The sequence below is a fragment of the Dermochelys coriacea genome, chromosome 5, assembly GCF_009764565.3.
Source record: "Dermochelys coriacea isolate rDerCor1 chromosome 5, rDerCor1.pri.v4, whole genome shotgun sequence".
NCBI classification, from domain to species: Eukaryota; Metazoa; Chordata; order Testudines; family Dermochelyidae; genus Dermochelys; species Dermochelys coriacea.
The window spans coordinates 101,306,368-101,329,063 of NC_050072.1; the positions used below are offsets into that span (position 1 = coordinate 101,306,368).

The following is a 22,696-nucleotide window of genomic DNA, read 5'->3' on the forward strand; positions in this document are numbered from 1 at the left end:
TGGCTAGGATGATTTAACTGGGACTTGGTCCTGCTTTGAGCAGGGGGTTGGACTAGATGACCTTCTGGGGTCCCTTCCAACCCTGATATTCTATGATTCTATGTGAGGTGTCATCAGAAAGATTATGGTTTTCTGAAAATGATTATCTTATTTGTATGCATGTATCATTTTTATATCCAAATTTATGAATATTGACAATATATACATTTCACATGTAGCTATTCCTGGGCAACGCCCACTAGGCAAAATGCTCTCAGTATAGATTGCTGGCTGGGAAGGGTCCATTCAGGTTAACGAGCCATTAGGAAAAAAACAAGAGGCCTTAGTATAAGCTTCTCCCACCTGGTGAGCCTTCCTGTAAACGGCTCCAAACAGCCAGTGGGGGATGGCTGCTGCGACTCTACAGGGACATGTGACCAGGTCACCTGGTGCTGGACTGCATCTTGGGATGTCAGTGTTTTTCCACTGACTGGCATGGGAAACAAGCTTTGAAACAAAGGGTTCCCAACATGCAAAAGTTAACTGCAAATATTTTGTATTTATTAAATTTGTTTTTGCTCTATCATAACTCAGAGGCAGAAAGCTGTTGCATATTCCTCTCCACATTCAGGGAGGGGGCAAATTTTATGAGCTTACGCTATACAGTTCCCTGTGCAGTGCAAGATGGTGTAATTTTGAGTTTATATTCCAGAAGGGGTGCATGCCTAAGGAACTGTAAAGTGTCCTAGCTCAGACTAAGGTTCTCATAACAAGGGGTCCATGGCCCACTGGGGGTCCACAAGCCTGAGATCCAGCACCTCCCATGGGGCTGAAGCCAGGAGCCACGTGGCTGAAGCCCTGATCCTCGGAAGCCCCTGTGGGACAAAAGCCCTGAACCCATGGGCAGAGTTGGCGGGGGCATGAGGGGCATTGCCCTGCCCCAAGCTACAGAGCAAGAGCAGTGCAGTCCCAGGGGAGATCCATATTCCCTTCTCTCCCGACCCCTTGGGCAGGTCGGAGGTGGGAAGCTGAGGGTGTGGGGGGTTGGGGGGAGCGGGGAAGGGGGCAGCAGCCAGTGCTTGACAACCGCTGCTCTGGCTGGTGTCATGTAGCAGGCAGCCACCGAGTTCCCTCATCTCCTGCTGCTGCGTGGGCTTGAAGCTGCTCCTCAGCTCCCAGTCCCCTTTGCCGGTACTGCCTGGGTGGGGACCCCTCCCAGCAAATAGCTCCTAGCTACCCCTCTCCCTGCACCCTGAGCTATCCTCTCCCTGAACTGTTTTCAAACTTTTTGAGCTGAGCTCCCCGACCTTTGAATTATAGTTTTTGGTTGCCCCTCCCCCCACAACCCAGATAAGTGGTTGATCTGCTAAGGTGAGTCATGAGGTGTAGGTGGCACTCCCTCTCTGGACCCCGCTGTGAGGAGCTGGCTTGAGCCCTGCCCACCCAAAATAGAAGTCAAACTACATCTATGCCATTAATCATTGTACTGACACCTTTTGGCAGGCCAAAAACAAGTTACTTATTTGTACTTATGTTCAAATATACCTTAGAATGAGGTTATGATTGGGTAGAGTCTTTGTGTAAAGGTGGGGTTTGTTTTTAATGAGATTTAGATTCCATGTAATACAAGTCAATTTCTCTGTTTCCATTATAAATCTATATTTCTGATCCAAAACAGACAGACAGAGATCACACCTTGCTTAACAGGTATTCCAATCATGATAACCAAAAAAAAAAATCTACATGTGAATCTTGCTAAATAATTACATGTTGAAAGAGGAATTTAAGAAGTCTCAATACTACTTGGACTGAATATTGTGCCTGTCTCATTTTGGGGATATGGGATCACAAAGTCAGAAGGGTGCAGCACAGGCAGGCAGGTAGCTAGCTATATGTTGGCAAAGAATTCAAAACCTACAAGCCTATTTGGCAAAATCCATTTAGACCTGAGAGATCAGATCTTACGAGAGTAGTTGGCCTTTGAAGTCTCTCCCACATGAAGAAGTATTTACACAAATCAAAAGACAGGTTTCAGAGTAGCAGCCATGTTAGTCTGTATCCACAAAAAGAACAGGAGTACTTGTGGCACCTTAGAGACTATTAAATTTATTAGAGCATAAGCTTTCATGAGCTACAGCCCCCTTCATTGGATGCATAGACTGGAACATAACAAGATTTTTTTTTATTTATATATATATATATATACACACATACATATATACACATATACACACACACACACACACACACACACACATATATATACACACACACACGACAGGAACGGGCATTGTTTAAAAGGAAACAGGGAACAGCAGGAAGATTTTAATCCTTGTATCTGGGAGTGGGCCATTAGTTGTCATGCCTCCCAAATTCCACTTTTAATGTCGAGTTCAAGAATGCATGCTCTTACACTTTAAAACAAGCACTAAAAGTGATGGAAGTCCTATAACCCAAATCACTTCTAAGGAATGAAGTTACAGCAGACGGGAAAGGAAAGTTATGGAAATATTTCTATACCCAGGACCCAGAAGAGACAACAGAGTAAAAGGAGAGATTTAGTGTAATCCCTACTGCATTTAATCTATGCTTTTATTACATTTTTTTTAAAAAGTAGTTTTTCCATTCAGATGAATTTTCTCAGCTGTAATAGACACGGACCCTTTAATTTTTCTTAAATATATTTGTGGCAAAATTCCTCTCTATAGAGCCTATAAAAGTGTTGTTTGCCTAACCATGTGCACAGAAAACTGTGCAATGCCCAGTTTATATATACATTATAAACCAGCAATATTCTGAAAAATCCAGCCCCAAGAGTTCTGTTAAATGTCTTCAAAGGGTCATGAGAATAAGGACTCTCTCTTATTCATAATGTTAACAAAGGCTAGATGTTTATGTTTGATAGCGCTGCATTTCTAACTTCAAGAAGCATCCACCACACCATAGGTTCCTTCAGAAATTATGATTTCACAGAAAGCAGAACAGGAAGGGACTCTGGAACCAAGAACTAAAGTAAAGCGAAAACCAAACCCAAAACGTGGTGCCAGTATCAACTAAAACAAGATGCAGAATACATTTAAATTTTATGTTTTGGGGGCTTAAGAGTTTTTCCAATGGTTTGCCTCTTGCCTAAACACCATGGTATTCACTAACAATACCAGTTCTGGCAGTCTCTTTTGGGGGAGATTTCAGCTGACTCAGCACTAATACACAAGAGAGGGTATGTGTCTGTGCATGGGTCAGCCACAATATGGATGTAGAGCACAGGCATTGCACAGCTCACACACTTGCCTGAGGAGAGGGTCTGGAATGGGAGGAATGTGCGCTGAAATAGTGGTTGTCTTCTCAGTTTGGCGCTCATGCAAACACACACACACACACACACACACACACACCCACCCACCCACCCCCACCCACCCAGAATCCCAGTAGAAATTCTGGCCGAGTCAATAAGAAATCTTTCTGCAGCTCCTGCTGCAAAGCAAATCCTTTCACATTCTTTCCCCCCAAAGCCACACAGAACTATGCCTTGATAGCCCAGCCGAGACCTGATGTAATATTTATACATTTGACATGAAAGTATAGTTCACTTATTGCAAGGTTTGCCGTAGCGATAATAGAGCCGACAACACGCTGGGCTGTTTCACTTAAAGGTGCTTGCACCAATAATGACAAACTGGGAAATTTCACACCCTTTCAAATTAATTTCCCCTCAAAATCATGGTCTTTTTTAAACACAAAAAACACAAACCATATGCTCATTTCTGGGGCGGTTTGAGTTCTCTCTCTGCTTTAATCCAAAGGAAGGAGGTTGAAGTTTAATTTCAACAAGCCATAAAGTCAATCCCCCCAGAGTTATGATATTTAACCTATCGGGGGTAGCCGTGTCTGTCTGTATCCACAAAAAGAAGAAGGAGTCCCGTGGCACCTTAAAGAAATCTTATGTTCAAATAAATCTGTTAGTCTTTAAGGTGCCACCAGACTCCTTGTTGTTTTTGTGGCTATTTAACCTACAGACTGTAGGTTGAGGAGAATTATGTTTTGAGTTTCTCTGTCTGGTTTTTGTTTCTTTGTTTTTAAAAAGGACATGATAATGTAAAAGCCTGCCTTTCAAGCAGGGGTGGGGAAATAAAGATTTTAGATCTATCCAGGAAGCCATTTTAAACTTTAAACCATTTATATTAAACAAAGATTCCAGGAAAATAGACAACGATTGACAGTGTTTGGTGACTTTGTTTATAGACTTTGCATGCCACAAACTCAAAGAGCACACCTGACACAAGCCAGGGATTCTTGGTAAAACTAAGTCTCTACCAAAAAGTTGCCCTCATTAAGCACTTCACATGTATTTCAGGAACATGCTTTTCTGGCTAGTTCTCAAATAACTGCTTAATTGGGATTGTTGACCCTGGCCCTTACAATGTAAAGATTCCAGTTTTTTGCTTCGGTTTACATTGTGTTGTTATGCTATTATACTAAGCGGGGTAAGGGGGGGGGAGAAATATGAATACTGGTAATTCCTAAGGTCAAAAAATTGAAATAGTATATACCATATACTAAATATTGCTGTTAAAGAAAGGCAATAAAAAACTTTAAATACAAAAACGGTAACAAAACTTTCACCCAGCATCCAAACCTTCCCTCATTCTGCACAATAATCCCACCCCCTTTTAACTTCAATGAATACTCCACATGGAGAACAGTGGCAGGATGCACCCCCTCATAGTTAAGAGTTGGAATCTTACATGCCCAGACTAGAAGTCATTCTTTTGGTGACAGACATTTTACTGATCAGAGTTTTATTGGAGCTTAGATGGCCTCTGTTGTCAAGAGATGAGTCCATTCTACACACTATTTGAGGAGAACCGAGAATAAATGTTTGGGATCAAAGAAGATATATAAACAGTTAAACTATCTGTCCACACACCTGAACTATCCAAAGGGGTGAAAACATTTACATTTTTCTACTGATAGATCTCCAAGATAAAATCCTCTCATGACTTTATTCTATCCCAAAGCATACAACTGGGAAAAACTCAGGATTTTTTCTTTAGCACCAGGACTGTAAAATCTTCAGACAAGTATTTATAGCTTCTCTTATTAAATCTGGTTTAAAGAGGTGGCAGACTTTTGACTGCAAATTCAGATCCCAATGATTTTTCTTGTTAAAAATAGTGTAAAGAGAAGGGAACAGCAACAGGTGACAAGAATTCTTTGGTGAGTTGCCAAAACAAAGGAATACATGTCTACTTTTGTTAAATTAGCAAGCTGACTTCCATTGCTAAAAAATGCTAGTTGTAACAGTTGAAAAACCTTGTTGAAAGGCAAATTTTCAAGTCAGTTCTGAAAAATGCCAGAAAATATTTGACCTCTCAGCTGTTCTCTTATCAAGTCCAACTCTTCTAATTTTTCATCAATGAATGTTAGGATAATAATATTTCAGAGTTAGCAGCCACTCTGAGTAAAAAGAGTGGAAAAGTAACGTTAGACTGCTGGGTCATGCAGAGAGTTAACCATTCTTAAAACATCCACATAAGCAGCCCAATTCACCCATTTAAAGCACTTATCCTCTAGATATTTCTTACTTGTGGCATACGTAGCTCTCTATTGCTCTTGAGGAACAAGACGACACATGTATGTCACAATTAATATGTCCAAGTTGATGGAATTCATGTTCTGAGGAAACAGAGAATTTACGTTACCTCTTAAAAGTCTTTTCTTGGCCATATTGATAAGATATTAAGACTGAAGTTTTGAACCAAACAGCTGTAAGGCATATGCAAAGTTAACTCCAAGCTGCCATTCAAATTATTCACTCAGTCTTGCCCAAATATAACAGATATCACTTTCACTTCTTCAATTTCAATAACTTCCATTAATTTGTATGCCCTATCAGATCTTTCAGAGACTAAAATAAGTTATACAAGAACAATCTGAAGATTCCTATTCTGTTTGATGTTTTCTGCCATGTTACTCTAGCCTCAGGAATACAGTACGGCATTTGAATGGCAATAAAATGGCAACCTTGGGGACCAGAGTTTCACCCATTAATTCCCAGATTATTCTTAACACTACTGAACTTCAGCCTGCAAAAATCTACTTTTGAATATCAGATAAGCCAGTCTGTGCTTTGCAAGCCTATGTTTCTATGCTTTAATTTTAAAAACTGCCAAATCTGTCATCCTTTTTCTCAATGTAGGGTCAACTCACAAAGAAGCGATGAGCACCCATAAATACCCACCCACTTCACTGAGAGCTACAGATGCTCTACACCTCTCAGGAATGGGCCAAATATTAATTAGCAACTGCACTGCAAATAGTGGTGACCTACTATTGTATCTGACTCAGGCATTTTGTTGCTTGTGAACATCCCAACCGTCTATTCAGCTACACCATACGCCATTGCTTTAGTTGTATTATTCTATAAATCGTGTACTGTACTTTATTTTAGAATAATCTGCCATCTTTTTTTTTAAATGGAGATTTATCCAGTATAGTAGGAATAAAGCTGCCTTTAGAGTTTGGTTTTTTAAACTAGTAAATAGTATAAAAAGGTACAAAAGTGCTGCATTGTATACCCACTCACATATACATTATATGCACACACCTGAAATCATAGTTTAGAGTGTGTATACAGTTACCAAACACAAGACAAACCCTTCTTTGTAATTTCCTCTAGTCTTGAGATTTTCTACATTTTAAACAAATATGTAGAGTACAAATGCTTTCAGGACCAGAAAAACTTTTCCCAGCAACAGTCCTGGAGCAGTGATCAAAAAGGAAAAAAAAATTGATCCCTCAGAAGATTTATATAATTGGGAAATGTATGTATTAACACTATATGAGGAATTATAGATATTGAATTATATGCTTCCAGTCAGTGATCAAACAAAAGGGAAAAAAACAGGTTCCCCCCCATCCACGAGGGAAGACAGCTACCTACCTGTCTCCAGTTTAATTAAACAAGGTGTAATCAGAAAGAACGGAAGCTCCATTTACACAGGAATCAGCATGGGGATGGGAATACCACAGAAAGGGGGAAAAAAGGCCACTGAACTTTGGAAGACATAGGTTTAAGTGATACCAAGTATGAGGAAAAAAAACCAAAGGGTTACAAACAATAAAACTACACTTATAAGACTAAAACTTAAATTCAGTAAATTACAATCTTTGCCTAAGCAGGTTTATAACCTATATTCAGTTTCTAGAGACTTCAGTTGAAGGTCCCAACATTCTGTGATTTAAACAGCTCTGGTCTCTTGAATCCCTCAAGTGATGGACAACTCAAACATCTTTTTACCCCATCATATCACCCCAAAGTTCATTGTTTTGGTTATAAAAACGAGGAGTCCGGTGGTATCTTAAAGACTAACAGATTTGGGCATAAGCTTTCATGGGTAAAAAACCCACTTCTTCAGATGCTTCCTGTTGACTTCGCATCCCCATGCTGATTTGTATGAAAACAGAGTGTCCATTGGTTTGATTTTATAATGCTTAATTTACATTGGAGACAAGTAGACAAGTACATTCCCTCCTGTCTGAGGACAAACCTGTTTCTCCCTGGTTTTGGTCTCCGACTTTGAAGCATATCATCAATGATTATCCATAATTCCTCATGTAGTGTTAATGCATACATTTCAAAATGCTATCAATCACCAATGTGTTACAGGCTTTCATAAAAGATATATTACTCTATTATAAAAAGTATATGGTACACAATTAGTTGATTCAATTGTTTATCATTTGACGTTCACAGTCCCAGTCCTTGTAGACCACTCAACCTTTGAAATGTATCCTCAGATAAAATTTCTCTCTCCTGCTTGGGCGTAAACATCATGCTGTCTTGTACCTTCATCTTCTCTGCCTGGTGACCAGGCTTGTCAGACATGCAAATACACATTCCTTTGTCTAAGGCCATCTTTGCTTATCCATTGCTTGCCAAACAAATTTTAAGACCATTATTTTAGCACATATTTTTAGCTTACACACCATACATATACATCATGCAAGGTTATTAATGCTCAGTTAGTACTACTTTTCCACTGACAAAAGGTGGCATGTAATATCATGACAATAGTGTATTAAACGTGGTTAGTATGTGGGACCTCATAAGAGTTGCTGACAGAGTGTTGGACCACCACTGGGCCTTTGTTACAGTAGGGCAGGATTAATTTGCTTTTGGGGTAAATTCCGATTCTTTTCCTCCTTAGCGTCCATCTCTTTTATGGAGATATGCACATACTCACTTTACATTGTTTCCACACAGCCATATGCTTGATCAGACTTGGCACAGAACTCCCATGACATCAAAGAGGAGATGAGGAAACCAGGAGAATGAGAGCTGTCAAATAGACCTATTGTTCTAATGACCAAATTTGTCATGGTAATTTATAGGATATCGAGGGTTGAAGTGAGAGGCTTATTTGTATACATTCCTTACACACAAAAACCCACACACACACATCCTACAGCAAAAGCGGACCCAAATTATGCAGACCCTAAAAGACTGGTGTGACCAGAGTCCTAAGGGGCCACCCTGAGGGTTACTCAATTAGGGCAAACTGCAAAGAATAGGACAGACAATCCACAAAGTTGGATTAAGATTTACCGTGCCAGCACAAAACAGATTCTACAATACCTTACTGGTTGCACAGAAGCCAAATCACAGTTCCCTTATAGCAACCCAGACTTGGGCTTCCACCCAGACACCCAAGTTAGATATGATGTAGATTACTGAAAATCTTATTCATTATATAAGAAAGTTCTACCAATCCCAAAGGATCAGACACATTACCTCCCAGGTTAAGGAATATTTCAGATCTTACCCAAATACACCTTACACTCAATTCTTATTAACTAAACTAAAATTTAATTTAAAAAGAAAAAAAAAGTGTACTGGTTAAAAGATAGGTATACATACAGACAGACACGACTACAGTTCTGAGATCAGATTCATGGTAGAGATGTTGAGCTTTGGAGTTGCAAAGAGTATTTAGAATTAGTCCATAAATTCAGTTCAATGTTCATATTCAGGGTGATCCAGGTGGGACTGGAGATCTCCGTCTTACAACTTAAACTTCCCCTGCATAAAGCATATCTGAGATAAAAAGGATCAGACCCAAGAAACCTTTATACAGTTCCAGGCCTTCTCTTGACAGCACCGAGTCCTTAGGTGAACAATAGGCAATCATCGAGACTTTGAAGTAGATGATTTCCTAAACTAAGCATCACCAGTAATTAGCTATATGAATTAACATAAGGCAATTGCCCGTTTTCCACCATTTGCAAGTGATTTGCTATATACTTCAAAGAGAAATCAGTGGTATCACTATATTTACAGTTAACATTTAAATGTTAAGATCTCCTTTTGATCTCTGAATTAGCAGATTACAGCATAGACAGGAACTGTTTGATTGCATTGTTAACTTCTAACAATATATATGTAAACACACACACAAATTATCTACCAATATGTCCATAAAGATTGAATTTGGGTCATTTATTTGGCAGGATGCTTAACCCTTTCCAGCCGTGTGTCACAACTGGGAAAGAATACTGAAAGGAAAATAAAAATTAGGCCAAGATTTTCAAAAATGAGAGCCTACGGTTAAGCTTCTAAATACATATTTAGGTACCTACGATCATAACCTATTTTTCAGAAGTGCCAAACACCCAGAATCTACCATTCATTTTAATGGGTGCTCAGCATGTCAGGTCACTTACTTGGGCACCTAAACATGGATTTAGAAGTCTGACTTTAGGCACCCAAGTTTGAAAATTATGGTCTTAATGTCTAATTTCAGATGAGAGAACAGATGTTATTGTCCAGGACACTAATTACAAAAGCTCCCTTTTCTGAGGGAAAAGACGACAGCAGTTAGCAGAAATCCTCTAAGAATCCCATCAGTCTAGACAAACTAGTTTTAGGAAAATGGTAACAAGCTCTTCTGCCACCATCAGAGTGGAACAGTGCACAGTAAGACTCATTTCACCACTAAAATGCCTTACCTCAGGTCAATGGTTTTCAGATTCTCTGGTCTGTGGAACAAAGAAGGGTTCACAGCCCTTTCCGGTACATGAACAAGTCCATGGGAGGACTTTATCAAGTGCCCTTCATCAAGTGGCCTACAAACTAATGAAGTTGGAGAACCATTAGTTTAGATGATCTCTCTACATTTCTTTCTTTTTTAAAAAAGCAGAGAGAGGAAAAAATCCCAAAGAGAATAAAACCTCACTAGTTTAAGAAAATTAAATTTTAAACAAATTTTTATTGTCTAAAACAAAAAGTTTACAAAATAAATGGTTAAATTACATCCCTTAAGGAAAGATGCGTGCGTGCGCGCGCGCGCGCGCACGCACGCACACACACTTTTTCAACAAATAAGAGAAAAGGCCTCTGCACTTAGTGATGAGAGAAAGCAGTCTCAAAAAAAATCCCATCAAACTGACACATCAGTTTTGCTAACAACTGAGGTAAGCCTGCTTCAGTAACCAATAATCTTTGCATGTAAATAGTATTCTCTCCAGGGCAGTTGCTTTAATGATGAAGGCTTTGATCCTCTCTCACGGAACCACATTGAGGGGTCCGGCAGATCAGACTACAGGATTGAGGCCATCACTACCTTTTTCTTGAGGAGAGACAATAGATTGATATGTGAGCCGAATTCAGTGTACAGCTTACAAAAGAATACACTGCTAAACAACAACAAAAACTTCCTCGCCCCGGCCCCCCGGAAAAACCCTATAAACCAAACACACATGTAATTCTCATAGACATTCATAGAAGTGACGTATACACAGAAAGAGGAAAACATACCCCACCTGCTTTTTTAAGCTCTAGAAATCCAGTCACAGACTTTACCATGCTTTTTACCCCATGGTGATAAAAATGTTTAAAATCACCATTTTAAACAAAATTTAGATCATGGGTTGTTTTCTAAAAGCACTCAAAGACGTTGTTTGCAGAGCCCAACTGACTAGCAAGAAACCATCCCTGAACATTTTTGGCAGCAAGCATGGTAAAATGAGGTCATTGCTACTAATTTTGGCCAGTGCCTGATTAGTCCATTAATTTCTAAATGGCAGTTCATGCATTACACAATGTACCAATTTTCAAAATAAAAAAGTTCAGAGTCAGTAAATTATTTGCATTCACAAATACATCCTATGCTTGACCTTCAATCTATTCCCCTAACATTCAGTATTGACAAAACTTCAGCAAGTGGTAGTAACCATTAGACAAGAACATCTCACCTTGCCAGCTTGTACCATTGTACCAATGGCCAGCAATAGCTACAGGAAATTCTGCAAAAACCCTATATTGTCACTGTTACCAGGCAGTACACCTACACATTACTGTATTTCTATCAATTGGTCTACAAGTGACTTTTTTAAAAAAGTGGCTTAAAATAAAAGAAGGCAGCTAACAACTCCAAGTACAAGAGGTGAGTGAAAATTTTCTAGTAGAACTTAAGCAGCCTGACACTTTCAGATCTTGACAAGAGATCAGTTATCCAAAGGAAAGTGAGCTTGAGTTCCAATGAAAGTGGTTTCTGATTAGCTTCAGAGCGAGTCTGAATAAGAATCTGTCTAATGTACAGAGAAGCGCTCAGAGATCGGCTGCATCTCTCTCTCTCTATCTTTATGAATAGAGTACAAAACAAACTCTGAATTATCTATATAAACACTATCAGTTAATGCATGCTATTACACTCTTAAAAATTCAGATTTCAGCATCTGATGGATTTTTTCCTCCTAATCATGCTGTAAGAATCGTTAAATCCTTTTTTTGCTCCATGTGTATATTTGTGAATCATTAGCTTAAAAAAATAGGCAAAGTATCATCCTGGTCACTGTAAATTTACTCATTTATATTTTCCATAAACCTAACTAAAGAAAAAAGAAGATTAACTGAATAGGACCTTCTCCTTTAATAAGAACAGGATATTCTGATTATTTAAAGCACATCATGTGAAACCGGTGTTTCTGATAGGCTTCACCACACAATGATCAGCATCAGGAATATCAAAGGCTTAAGAGTTATAACTTTTTCAGCCTTGATTTCGCAGGTAATTTGATTTTTATTAAATTCATGTGGATGCAGTGAATATAATGAAAAGTATGTGTGTGTATTAGTTTTATTTATTTATATTAAATTTGTCCCACAACAGTGATTAGCTCTTTGTTGTACACTCAAAGAGAGGATATTTATAAAATAGGAAGGGAATCTTTGGAAAGCTACGGAGGGCTAAATAAAAAAACTGAAAAGGATATTTGTTATTGTTTGGGAGAGAAGTTTAACTAGACAGGGCCTCTCTGCTGAAGAATGAAATAATGATTTTGTTAATTAGTAATAGTATTATAGCCGCACTTATCAGAGCTGTAGCATCAGCCTCTAGCAAATAAATAGAAAACACAATAGGAAGAAAAACAGCACACGGTCCTCCAGATTCTGCCCCATGTTTCGTGCCCCTTTCCGCCATACCGGCAGCACCAAGGAGCTACAAAGGAGGCAAAAACAGCCCTGGCAGACTCCCCCATGAGAAGGGGGAGAAGAAGGTTTTCCTGAATTGATTTATACTGTATCACCTTCCCCCACCCCATTCCATACACACAACTTTACAGCCCCTGCTATGTTGAGGAGGCTGATATCTCAGGGTGGGCCAGGAGCATAGCTGAAGCACATTGCACTCTGGTGATGGCATAAAGGCCCGTAGACGGACGTTACAAATTCAGAGAACCTCAGGGATGCTTTAAGTTGTCCCAAGAGCACATACCAGAACTAGGGAGATGCAAATGTGCCTTAAAGCCGCCTTCCACTAGCTACGACCAACCTGGTCCTGCACTCAGCACAGAACTGGAAAAAACAGAGAATCTGGCACAGTCTCTTCAATGCATACGACTTTCAGCACAAAGCACTTCTGCTCTGGCCAGCTTACAGAAAGGTGTTTCCAAAAGAAAAGACTCACGTGAGCCATGGGGTATTATAATAAAGGGGAAAGATGGACAGTTTTAACTTAGGAGTGGCTAATGCAGCCAGTTCTCCAAGTTCTTCATGCATTTTTATTTGGGGCTTAGTCTGGGAGTCAAAGTGCTGCCAACTCTCCTGTTTTTTTCGACTTCCAGCCTCCTTTGAGAATTTCAAGCCGGGGGATACCACCACCGATTGGCTGCCTTCCCCACTGCCCACCTCCTGGAAAAGAGCAGCTAATGAGCGCTGCTGGAAGAAGCAGGCAGAGCTCTCTCTCACCACTTGACACCATTCTTACAGGAGGGGAAGGGTGACCAGAAAGAGCTAAGCAGCTCAGGGTTGCCTTGCTCCCTCCTCCCCTCCTGTGAGAAATGTGTCTGTTGCAGGGAGGAAGAAGCAGAGAGTAATAAGCAGGCCTGGGAATGGGGAGAAGGAGATGAAGGACCCCTGGAACTACAGGAGAATCAGGGGGCAAGGCTGGGAAGGATCAGAAATGATGGGAGGAGACAATTTATAAAGGGGGGGCAGATGTGGGGGCAAGAATTCCTGCAACCGAGGCCAAAAAATGTTCTTCTGTACATTGGGGAAAGTTGGCAACACATTGTCTCACACACTATGGAGTAGACAGTGCCCAGGAGGAGCTCAAAAATTAAGTTAGACCTATATTTATATTTAATATATATATATATATATATATATATATATATATATATATATATATATATATATATTTTCAAGATCTGTTTTCTGATTTTTGAACCTCTCGGGTTGGAAATACTGCTCCTAATCCTAGAAGAGGAGGGGAATACCCTCTTCCTCAAGAGCCATCAAGCTACTTGCCTTCTTTGCTATACTTGCCTCAATAAGTGCAGGTGGGAACCTGCCTTTTTCAGCAGCAGAGAGCAATGGGTGGGGCAGGCCATTCAGCTAGTACCCTTTTGAAGGAAGCCAACTCTTTATTGCCTGACAGAGCATGGGGTATACATACCCCCATTGGCAAAACATTTATAGCTCTTGCAGCTGCCATCATGTATCAGGAGTGTACTATGGGAAAAGTCTGCTTGTCACTAGGGTTCGCAAACATATGGTCCATGGGCTAAAGGTGGCCCTATAATCAGCACTCTTCTGTGCTCACTGAGCATTGGAAGCAAAACGCTCATCTCTGGTAACTTTCACTTTAATCTACTCTGCTCATTTCCTTTGTCATGTGAGCGTATATGCATGCACAGTAGGATACAAAATAAAACTAGCTAAAAAAAAAAAAATCTGAGTTTCACTTTGAAGTCCTCCCAGCTGTACACCAGACAGGAAAGGTGTCAGTGAACAGAGTGCAACATGGGGTAGGGAACAAAAAGGAAACGTGGAAACAGGAATCAGAGTAGGAAGTGGGGAGTGGACAAAACTGGCTAAGAGACCCTGGAATGAAAGGGAAGGAGGAAAAATTAGACCAGAAAGTAAATGGATGTGGAAAGAAGAAGAAACAGGTCAGGAAGAGGACTCTCCTCTCACCTCATAAAAACAAAGACTATTAATTTTGGACATACATGAAGGACATGACAAATCAGTAAATGTTTGTGAGGAAAATAATGTTTTGTTGTGGTAAAGAGGGCAGTGAAACCTATTGAAAATGTAATTTGATCATTATCCCAAAATGATTTAGATACTCCTGCACTAGCAATCATACAGAACGGATTCCTGTCAGCTATGGTGAATTAGCTGAAAGAAAGAGCCTGGCATGTACCATGAATCTTCCCTACTCCTCTAACCAGGAGGGCCCTGCCTCCATTTCTGCTGTATGGAAACAGGAGGCAGGATACCAGCACAGGAATACATATCCCTGTAATGATGTGCCATAGAGCAGAGTTCCGGGGGAATGGAGTCCATGTGTCAGCATGTTATACAGTTTGCTGCTTGCAAGCAGCAACTACTAGGTGGACTAGGGATAAAATGAGAATAAATTTCTTTCCGTGAAAGTGAACAATGATCAGATTCTTCTATATACCACTCTCACCCGACTGCAGGCTGAAAAAGTAACTTAAAGGACTATCAGTACACAGCCTGGCCCAGGCCCCCCAGGGCTCCAGCGGCGATTTAAAGGGCCTGGAGCTCCAGCAGCCATGGGCCCTTTTAAAATCACTGGGCCCCAAGGCAGCTGCCCCACCCGTCAGCAGCCCTGCTGGTACAGTGCTTAAAATGCTGCTTTGGCAGCGCTTTATCGTTGGCTGTGTACCAGCAGTCACTTTCTTACTGGCACACCATACCAACTTACTGTCACCTCTGCCTGCAGTTGATGCACTTGTGTGATATACAGTGTACTCTGTCCCTCAATTGAGCCACTGGATATGTGGCACTACCTTCCCAAATTGGAATAGGATTTTTAGTTACATTTTGACAGGAACAATGCAATTTGAAAATATGACCGCAGCTTTAAGGAGCTAAAAGCCAAAAGGAACAATCAAGTTCTCAGCACAATTCCCTTTAAAAATGTGTGACTCCTTACAGGAAAAACAGATCCAGTCAAAAAAATAACCATGACCTCACACACTTTTCCGTCTGTAATTGTCAAGTATCACTGGCCTAAAGTCAACCACTATTTTTTTTTTTGGGCTATCATCTTTCAAGAAATTTCAACACGAGCATCAAAGGATATCAGTGGAGTTCTTATACAGAGTGCATTTGCAGAGCACAAATAATGAGAGCAATCTCCCAAAAATGGAGTTTTGACTAAGCGCTGGTCTACACCACAGTCGCTACAGTGGCACAGCGGTACTGATGTAGCTGTGCCACTGTAGCGCTGCTAGTGCAGACACTCTGTGCCAATGGGAGAAAGTTCTCCCATTAGCATTAATTACACCATCTCCCTGAGCAGTAGTGTCAGCGGGAGAGCGTCTCCTGATGCTAAAGCTCTGTCCACACTGGCACTTAGGTTGGTGTAATTTAATTTGCTCAGGGGTATGGAAAAGCCATCCCCCTGAGTGACAGAAGTTATATTGAAGTAAGTGCTAATGCAGACCTGCCCTAACAATATAAAAAAAATCTGACACCAAGAAATAAGACCTGATAAAGGTCTACAGACAAAAACCTATAGCCTATACAGGAGTAAACAAATGTAATGAACAATTCAATAAAATATTTAGCATTTATTTTAAAAGTTCTTTTGCATGGCATTATAAAAATAATGCTCAGTGTGCATTTTTAAACCACCACATGTCAGTCACAGTGTGAAAGTGTGTTGTGATAAAAAAAATTCCATCCTCTTACACTGTTGCATAGTTTTGCTAGGGAGACTAAATTTGTATAAAACGGTAATATTTGATCATCTAAATGCATGGAAATGATGTTGAGAGATTTCAGAGTAGCAGCCGTGTTAGTCTGTATTCGCAAAAAGAAAAGGAGTACTTGTGGCACCTTAGAGACTAACAAATTTATTAGAGCATAAGCTTTCGTGAGCTACAGCTCACTTCATCCGATGAATGCATCCGATGAAGTGAGCTGTAGCTCACGAAAGCTTATGCTCTAATAAATTTGTTAGTCTCTAAGGTGCCACAAGTACTCCTTTTCTTGATGTTGAGAGAGTTCACCTTAGAACAGAACAAGCTGAAAATGGTATATTAAAATTAACAATGAAAACAAGAGATCAATGGTTGTCTAAACTTTCAGTAAGCCTCCAACAGAGCATTCACCACTTCAAATGGGCACATTCAAATTGCTACTTAAGTATAGGTTTCAGAGCAGCCGCCATGTTAGTCTGTATTCGCAAAAAGAAAAGGAGTACTTGTGGCACCTTAGAGACTAACAAATTTATTTGAGCATTAGCTTTCGTGAGCTACCGCATCCGATTAAGTGAGCTGTAGCTCATGAAAGCTTATGCTCTAATAAATTTGTTAGTCTCTAAGGTGCCACAAGTACTCCTTTTCTTTCTACTTAAGTATGTAAGCTTATGCCCAAATACATTTATTAGTCTCTAAAGTGCCACAAGGACTCCTTGTTGTTTTTACTTGCATCATTGTTGCTTTTACTTGCATCTTTGTTGCTACCACAGTTATACAATTGCAACAAATCTTGTACAAAGTACATCATGTGAGGTATCATTTTAAAAAAGTTATACTCTCCTAAATAGGATCATCATGTTTATATGCATGTACCCTCTCCATATACGAACATGTTCTGTTCCTTGGTAAATCCCAACAGACAAATTTACATTCAGATTAATCATCATCACTGGTTGATGGGCCATCCATGTGGTGATGGGCCATTAAGGGCAATCAGTTCTTCAGTGAGCCCTCCCTCAGACAGCATGGAGCCAATGACTGCCCCAATGATTCAGCAAAGCACGTAAGAACATTTGATCTACGACTCCATCTTTTACCAGTAAATTTCCATGCACATGAGCTGAGGTATAAAAGTGGAAGCTGTGACATCACTTGTCTTCATGCCTGCTTCTCATTTCTGGACTGATTTTCTAAGGAAGCTGGGGGAAAAGGGGGGGTCATTCAGTCCTTTGTTCAATCTGCTTGGGTGAACCAGAGAGACTTATTACAAGCTAGCAAATTTAACATCACTGCTATTATCCTGACCTGCGAACTCTGAAATCAATTGTAAAGTACAAGATTATTTTAACCTATCATTATTCTTTTTTATTATTAAACCTTTAGTTTAATTCTACTAAAGAAATTGGCTACAGTGTGCTATTTGGTAAGATCTAAGTATACATAGTGACCTGGGATCCTTTGGGATCAGAAGAACCTTGTATATGAAGAATCTGGTTTTTAGTAACCTTTCATCATAAAGACCAAATGTCTGAGTGGTGATAGGGGCTGGATTGCATAAGGAGGAAACTGTGTTTTGGCTTTTTTGTTAACCAGTGGGGGATACAGGAGCTCACTTTTGTTACTGGCTTGATGAAGTCTAATGTTAGAATAACCACCAGTTTGGGGATGTGATTGCCCTGTTTTTTATCAGTCTCTCCTGAGTCTGGCATTCTCAGCTGTGACCCACACCAGACATAGTCCACAGGCCCAACTATCTGATCTCTGCAAAAACTCTCCATTTGCAAGTATAAACACAAAATCTTGTGTATGCAAGTTTATATGCGCACTAATTGAAGGCATACTGAAAATTCAGACCCAAAGCTCACCATCAAAGTTGGGAAACCCAAACTTGCCATGCCCACTCCCTTCTATATTTGTTTTGCAAAGTCCTTATGTGTTATTCTGTATGCTTTTCAAAACAAAAAAGTGTTTCAGTACTTCCCTCACATTTACCACCGTAAACCCCAAACCTCTCTGCAACAAGTCCCGTATGGATGAGCAACCCTAACACAACAAAACCCATAGGAGCTGATTCCATGGGTGCACCCATGAAAAAAAATTAGTGGGTGCTTAGCACCCACCAGTAGCAAGCTTCCCCCCACCTCCCAGTGCCTCCTGCCCACCAGCCCCTCTGCCAATCAACTCCTCCCCCTCCTTCCCAGCGCCACCCACCTGCCGTGATTAGCTGTTCCGCAATGCGCAGGAGGTGCTCAGAGGAGGGGGCGGAAAGAGATGGGGCAGGGGTGGGGCTCGGGGCTGAGCACCTCCTGGGTCAATTGGAAGCTGGGGTGTGTGAGAAAACCAATGTGTACATAAGATAAAGGAAGAGACAGAAGCCACATCTGTAACAGGTTTTGATAACAAAGCCTTTTATCATGAACATCTCAATGTTTCACACCCTTTCCTTCCCCCACCTGTGAGATCATACACAAAACACAGTTAAAAAGAAAGAAGAGATGAACGTTTGTCTACATTCTTCTTCTTTCTCCTAGCACTTGTGCAAATTTAGCCTTCCACTTTAATAATGGAATTATGCCTTACTTTGCCGAGTTAACTTCTCACACACCAGGCCATCAGCACTTCCAACTGCATATAAGGATACAGACCTATTACTTGTGGGAGAAGATTGACCGTCTTGGGTAGAATAGGTTTCAGAGTAGCAGCCGTGTTAGTCTGTATTCGCAAAAAGAAAAGGGAGTACTTGTGGCACCTTAGAGACTAACAAATTTATTAGAGCATAAGCTTTCGTGAGCTACAGCTCACTTCATCGGATGCATTTGAGCTGTAGCTCACGAAAGCTTATGCTCTAACAAATTTGTTAGTCTCTAAGGTGCCACAAGTACTCCTTTTCTTTTTGGGTAGAATAGGCTTCAGAGAGGTAACCCCGTTAGTCTGTATCAGCAAAAAGAATGAGGAGTACTTGTGGCATCTTAGACACTAAAATTTATTGGGCATAAGCTTTCGTGGGCTAAAACCCAGTTCATCAGATGCAACTGATAAGTAGGATAGCTATGAATAAGGCCTAAATGAGCCAAGCAGACAAGTCTAAATATCTGAGCATAGGCCAGGAGTCTGGAATGTTTTATGATCAGCACTGACACTTACTTCCTTTGCAATCTGAAGCAAGTTGCAACTTTTCTGCCTCATCTGTAAGGCCTGGTCTACACTACGGGGGGGGAGGGGGAAATCGATCTAAGATATGCAACTTCAGCTACAAGAATAGCGTAGCTGAAGTCGACGCATCTTAGATCGACTTGGAATCACTTGCTTTGCGTCCTTGCGGCACAGGATCGATCCGGCGGGTAGTGATCGATCTATTGGGGATCGCGGATTTATCGTGTCTAGTGTAGACGTGATAAATCGATCCCCAATCGCTCTGCTGTCAACTCCGGAACTCCACCAGGGTGAGAGGCGGAAGCGGAGTTGACGGGGGTAGTGTAGATGTGGCCTAAGACTGAAATTATTCCAACAGAGGTGCAGCAAGGAAGAGCTAGTAAATGTCTGGAAAATGTTTCAAAAGATATAGAAGTGCAATCAGCCATCATCATCATTGCTTGTTTTAACTTTGGCTTTAGAGAAGTTAAAGATCTTGTCAAAAATATATTTACATACTCCAAACCATTTGAAAACATTAAATTCACTCACGGCGATTCTGGACTGAAACTTAGAACCTTACAATTATGATTACATTGGGGGGGGTGAGAGAGAGAGAGAGAAAAATGGAAACATGTTTTAACCTGCCAGTTTTCCTCTTTATATATAGATTTGCAAACATTTCTGCTCCCTACCCCTTGTATTTCTTATAATGATTTAGCCAACTTTACTACTTTTATTTGCTTCTTGTGTAATACACAAACATCAATGAAGAGAGCAATACTTAAGTAATAGAATGTATCCATTAAGCACCTCAAAGGAGCAGAAGAGTTTTTAATTGTTGTTCATCCAAGAAAAACTTGTGGCTATTATTTAGTACTTATTTTTTTAAAATATTATCGGTATTTATCATATACAGAATATTTTGTATCCAATTGTTACAATTTAAAGGAATGTCGTTTTGAGGTCCAAATTTACATTAGAGTATGCCGGGGACGGGAGGGAGGCCTGTAGGGGGAAGTAACCTACATTGTTTATGAGTAATTGCATAGTTTCTAGAGTCTACTTTATTTGACACAAATATCACTGGCAAAGATTTTAGGAGATAAAATAATTTCCTCTATCCTCCAAAAAGAGACCTACTTAAGTTTCAAAATATATTTTGCTAAAAACTAAAGTCAGAGTTTGTCCTTATGCAAGCCTAATGATGGTCATTGAAACAACAAATATTTGAATCAGGACAGAATTTAGCCTTTAATTAAAACCATATTTTAAGTATTTATGCACTATATTGTAAGCATTCAGATGAATAAATCCATCCTGTTTAAAATCAGTTGCTCCCGGGCAGAAGAGTATAGCTAGCTATAATTTATAACATTAAAAGCTTATGTTTACAAAAAGATCAGTTTACTAAATAGTTTAGTAATTAGCAGCCTTCTCTGAGAATCAGGCCCTAAGTTCTAAACATACAGAAAAAGACGATCAGATAACAGTTGTTGCTGGATTCACGCTGGTAGCAAAAGTTCTGTAACAATGACTCTTTCAGCAGCTAATTACAGGTAGCCTGCAAAGGCAACACGAGTTTGAGCATTTCATCAAAATGCTCATTTAAAAGAGATATTTAGTGCACAGATTTAAAGGTGATGAACTTTCCATATGCTTCTATTCATTTCCCTGTACACCAACTTTGCTGATGTATGCACATATCCAGCTTTAGTGTGGTTATTTATAATGAATGTGATTAAATCAGACCAGAGTATTTTCAGTTTCACTGACAAAAATATTCTTTAAAAAAAATCACTAATTTTTACCCCTATCTAAAAGTTATTAGCATATTGAGTAACCTGGTTGAGAGAAATACAAAAGCGATTATATACACACACGCACACACACACTTTCTTCCTGCTAATATATTTTGCCTTTTCTTTGGAATTTAGGGTGAAATCCTGCAAACCCACACAGCATTCCAGACAGGCTCATAAGTCCCAAAATGCAAGAGAAATATTGCATTTCCTGCACAGGAGCCAGGTTATAGAGAGCCTATGGAAATGGCAACAACAATCCCTGCATACTGTGAAAGCATTTTTAGTAGTGGTTCTCTGGACTGAACTATAGGAAAGAGGCTATGGGGGACAACAGTGTGAATCCACCATTCCAGAAGGCAACTTGGGAGGCAGGGTGGAGAGAGAAGTAAAAAGGCCTATACAGGAATGGTGGTCATGAAATACCACACACAACCTGATATACTATCTCTGATTTGGACTAAGATGAGGGAGAACATTTTCCCATCCCTGCTAGAGGTTCCCCATACAAATATAATTCACTAGGATTTCCATGAAGGACCAAAATATCATTGTTACAATACATACTTGATCATCTAAAAAAATTACCAAATACTGCTATAAAGTAGAACTGGCAGGGATGAAATATTTTGGAATTTGTTTTAAAAGGTTCCTCATGTTTACCTGTATGAGCCACAGAAGTGTGTTGTACAGATTTAATTATTATTTGATAGTAAAGTGATTAATCTTCAGATGAACATGCAGTTTCAAAAGCTGTTTACAGTGTCTTCCCACAACTCCCAATAATCTACTAACTATAAAGAGGAAAATATATACATGTTCTAATAACGTTGTCTTATGGTGAAGTAACAATCCACTGTTAAAACTTTTGTTTGGTGAAAGATTCAGCACTTCAAGGTGACTCATAGTATATTGTAGGTCCAAATAACATTATAACTTGTGTCACTTCTATCAAATTCAAAGAATTATAGTAGTAAATCTACAGTAGGGAACCATCCCACACTGGCAGGAAAATGGACTAAAGAAATTAGGGATGGAATATGCCTGTGATTCTATAAAAAAGTAATTTATTTGGACAACTTTAATGTTTATTCCAATGGTTTCTGAGGTTAAGTACCGTGCTGTAGCCCTTAGCACTGCAAAAGAACAAAGATAATTTTCTTTTCCCTTTCATTTATCAGTGCACAGTGGCACACCCACAAAGTACCAGACAAATAGTTTGGTTTGGAGCTTCCACTAGGGCTTGGAGAGGAAAAGAGCAGAAGACCGATAGGAAGCTGGCTTCACTGAAAACAAACCATCTCATCATTCTAGGTCACTACTTTACTCCTTCTGTTTCAATTTGCTTCAGCAGGTTTCCATTAAACTGGTATATCATCTAACCTAAGCAGGGAGATGGGGCAAGGAGAAACTGACAGCTTTCTCCAACACTGCTGTCAACAATACTATTCTGCAGATCAGCCAGCAGGGGACACTTCATGGTACTGTAACAAGTGTGACTCAGAGAACAAGCACATCATAGCTCCGATTCCATTGACCCA

General features: G+C 39.9%; 1 protein-coding gene across 5 annotated transcripts in view; it reads right to left on the bottom strand.

Moving 5' to 3' along the window:
- Nucleotides 1–22,696, bottom strand: part of PIP5K1B (phosphatidylinositol-4-phosphate 5-kinase type 1 beta) — a 168,648-nt gene that overhangs the window by 121,840 nt on the left and 24,112 nt on the right. The window contains exon 2 of one of the 5 annotated variants that reach the window (XM_038403535.2): nt 5,565–5,655. The exons of the other annotated variants lie outside the window; for them this stretch is intronic. The gene's annotated coding sequence lies outside the window, so the exon portion shown is untranslated. The remainder of the gene's footprint in view (nt 1–5,564; nt 5,656–22,696) is intronic. 5 annotated transcript variants of the gene reach the window in all.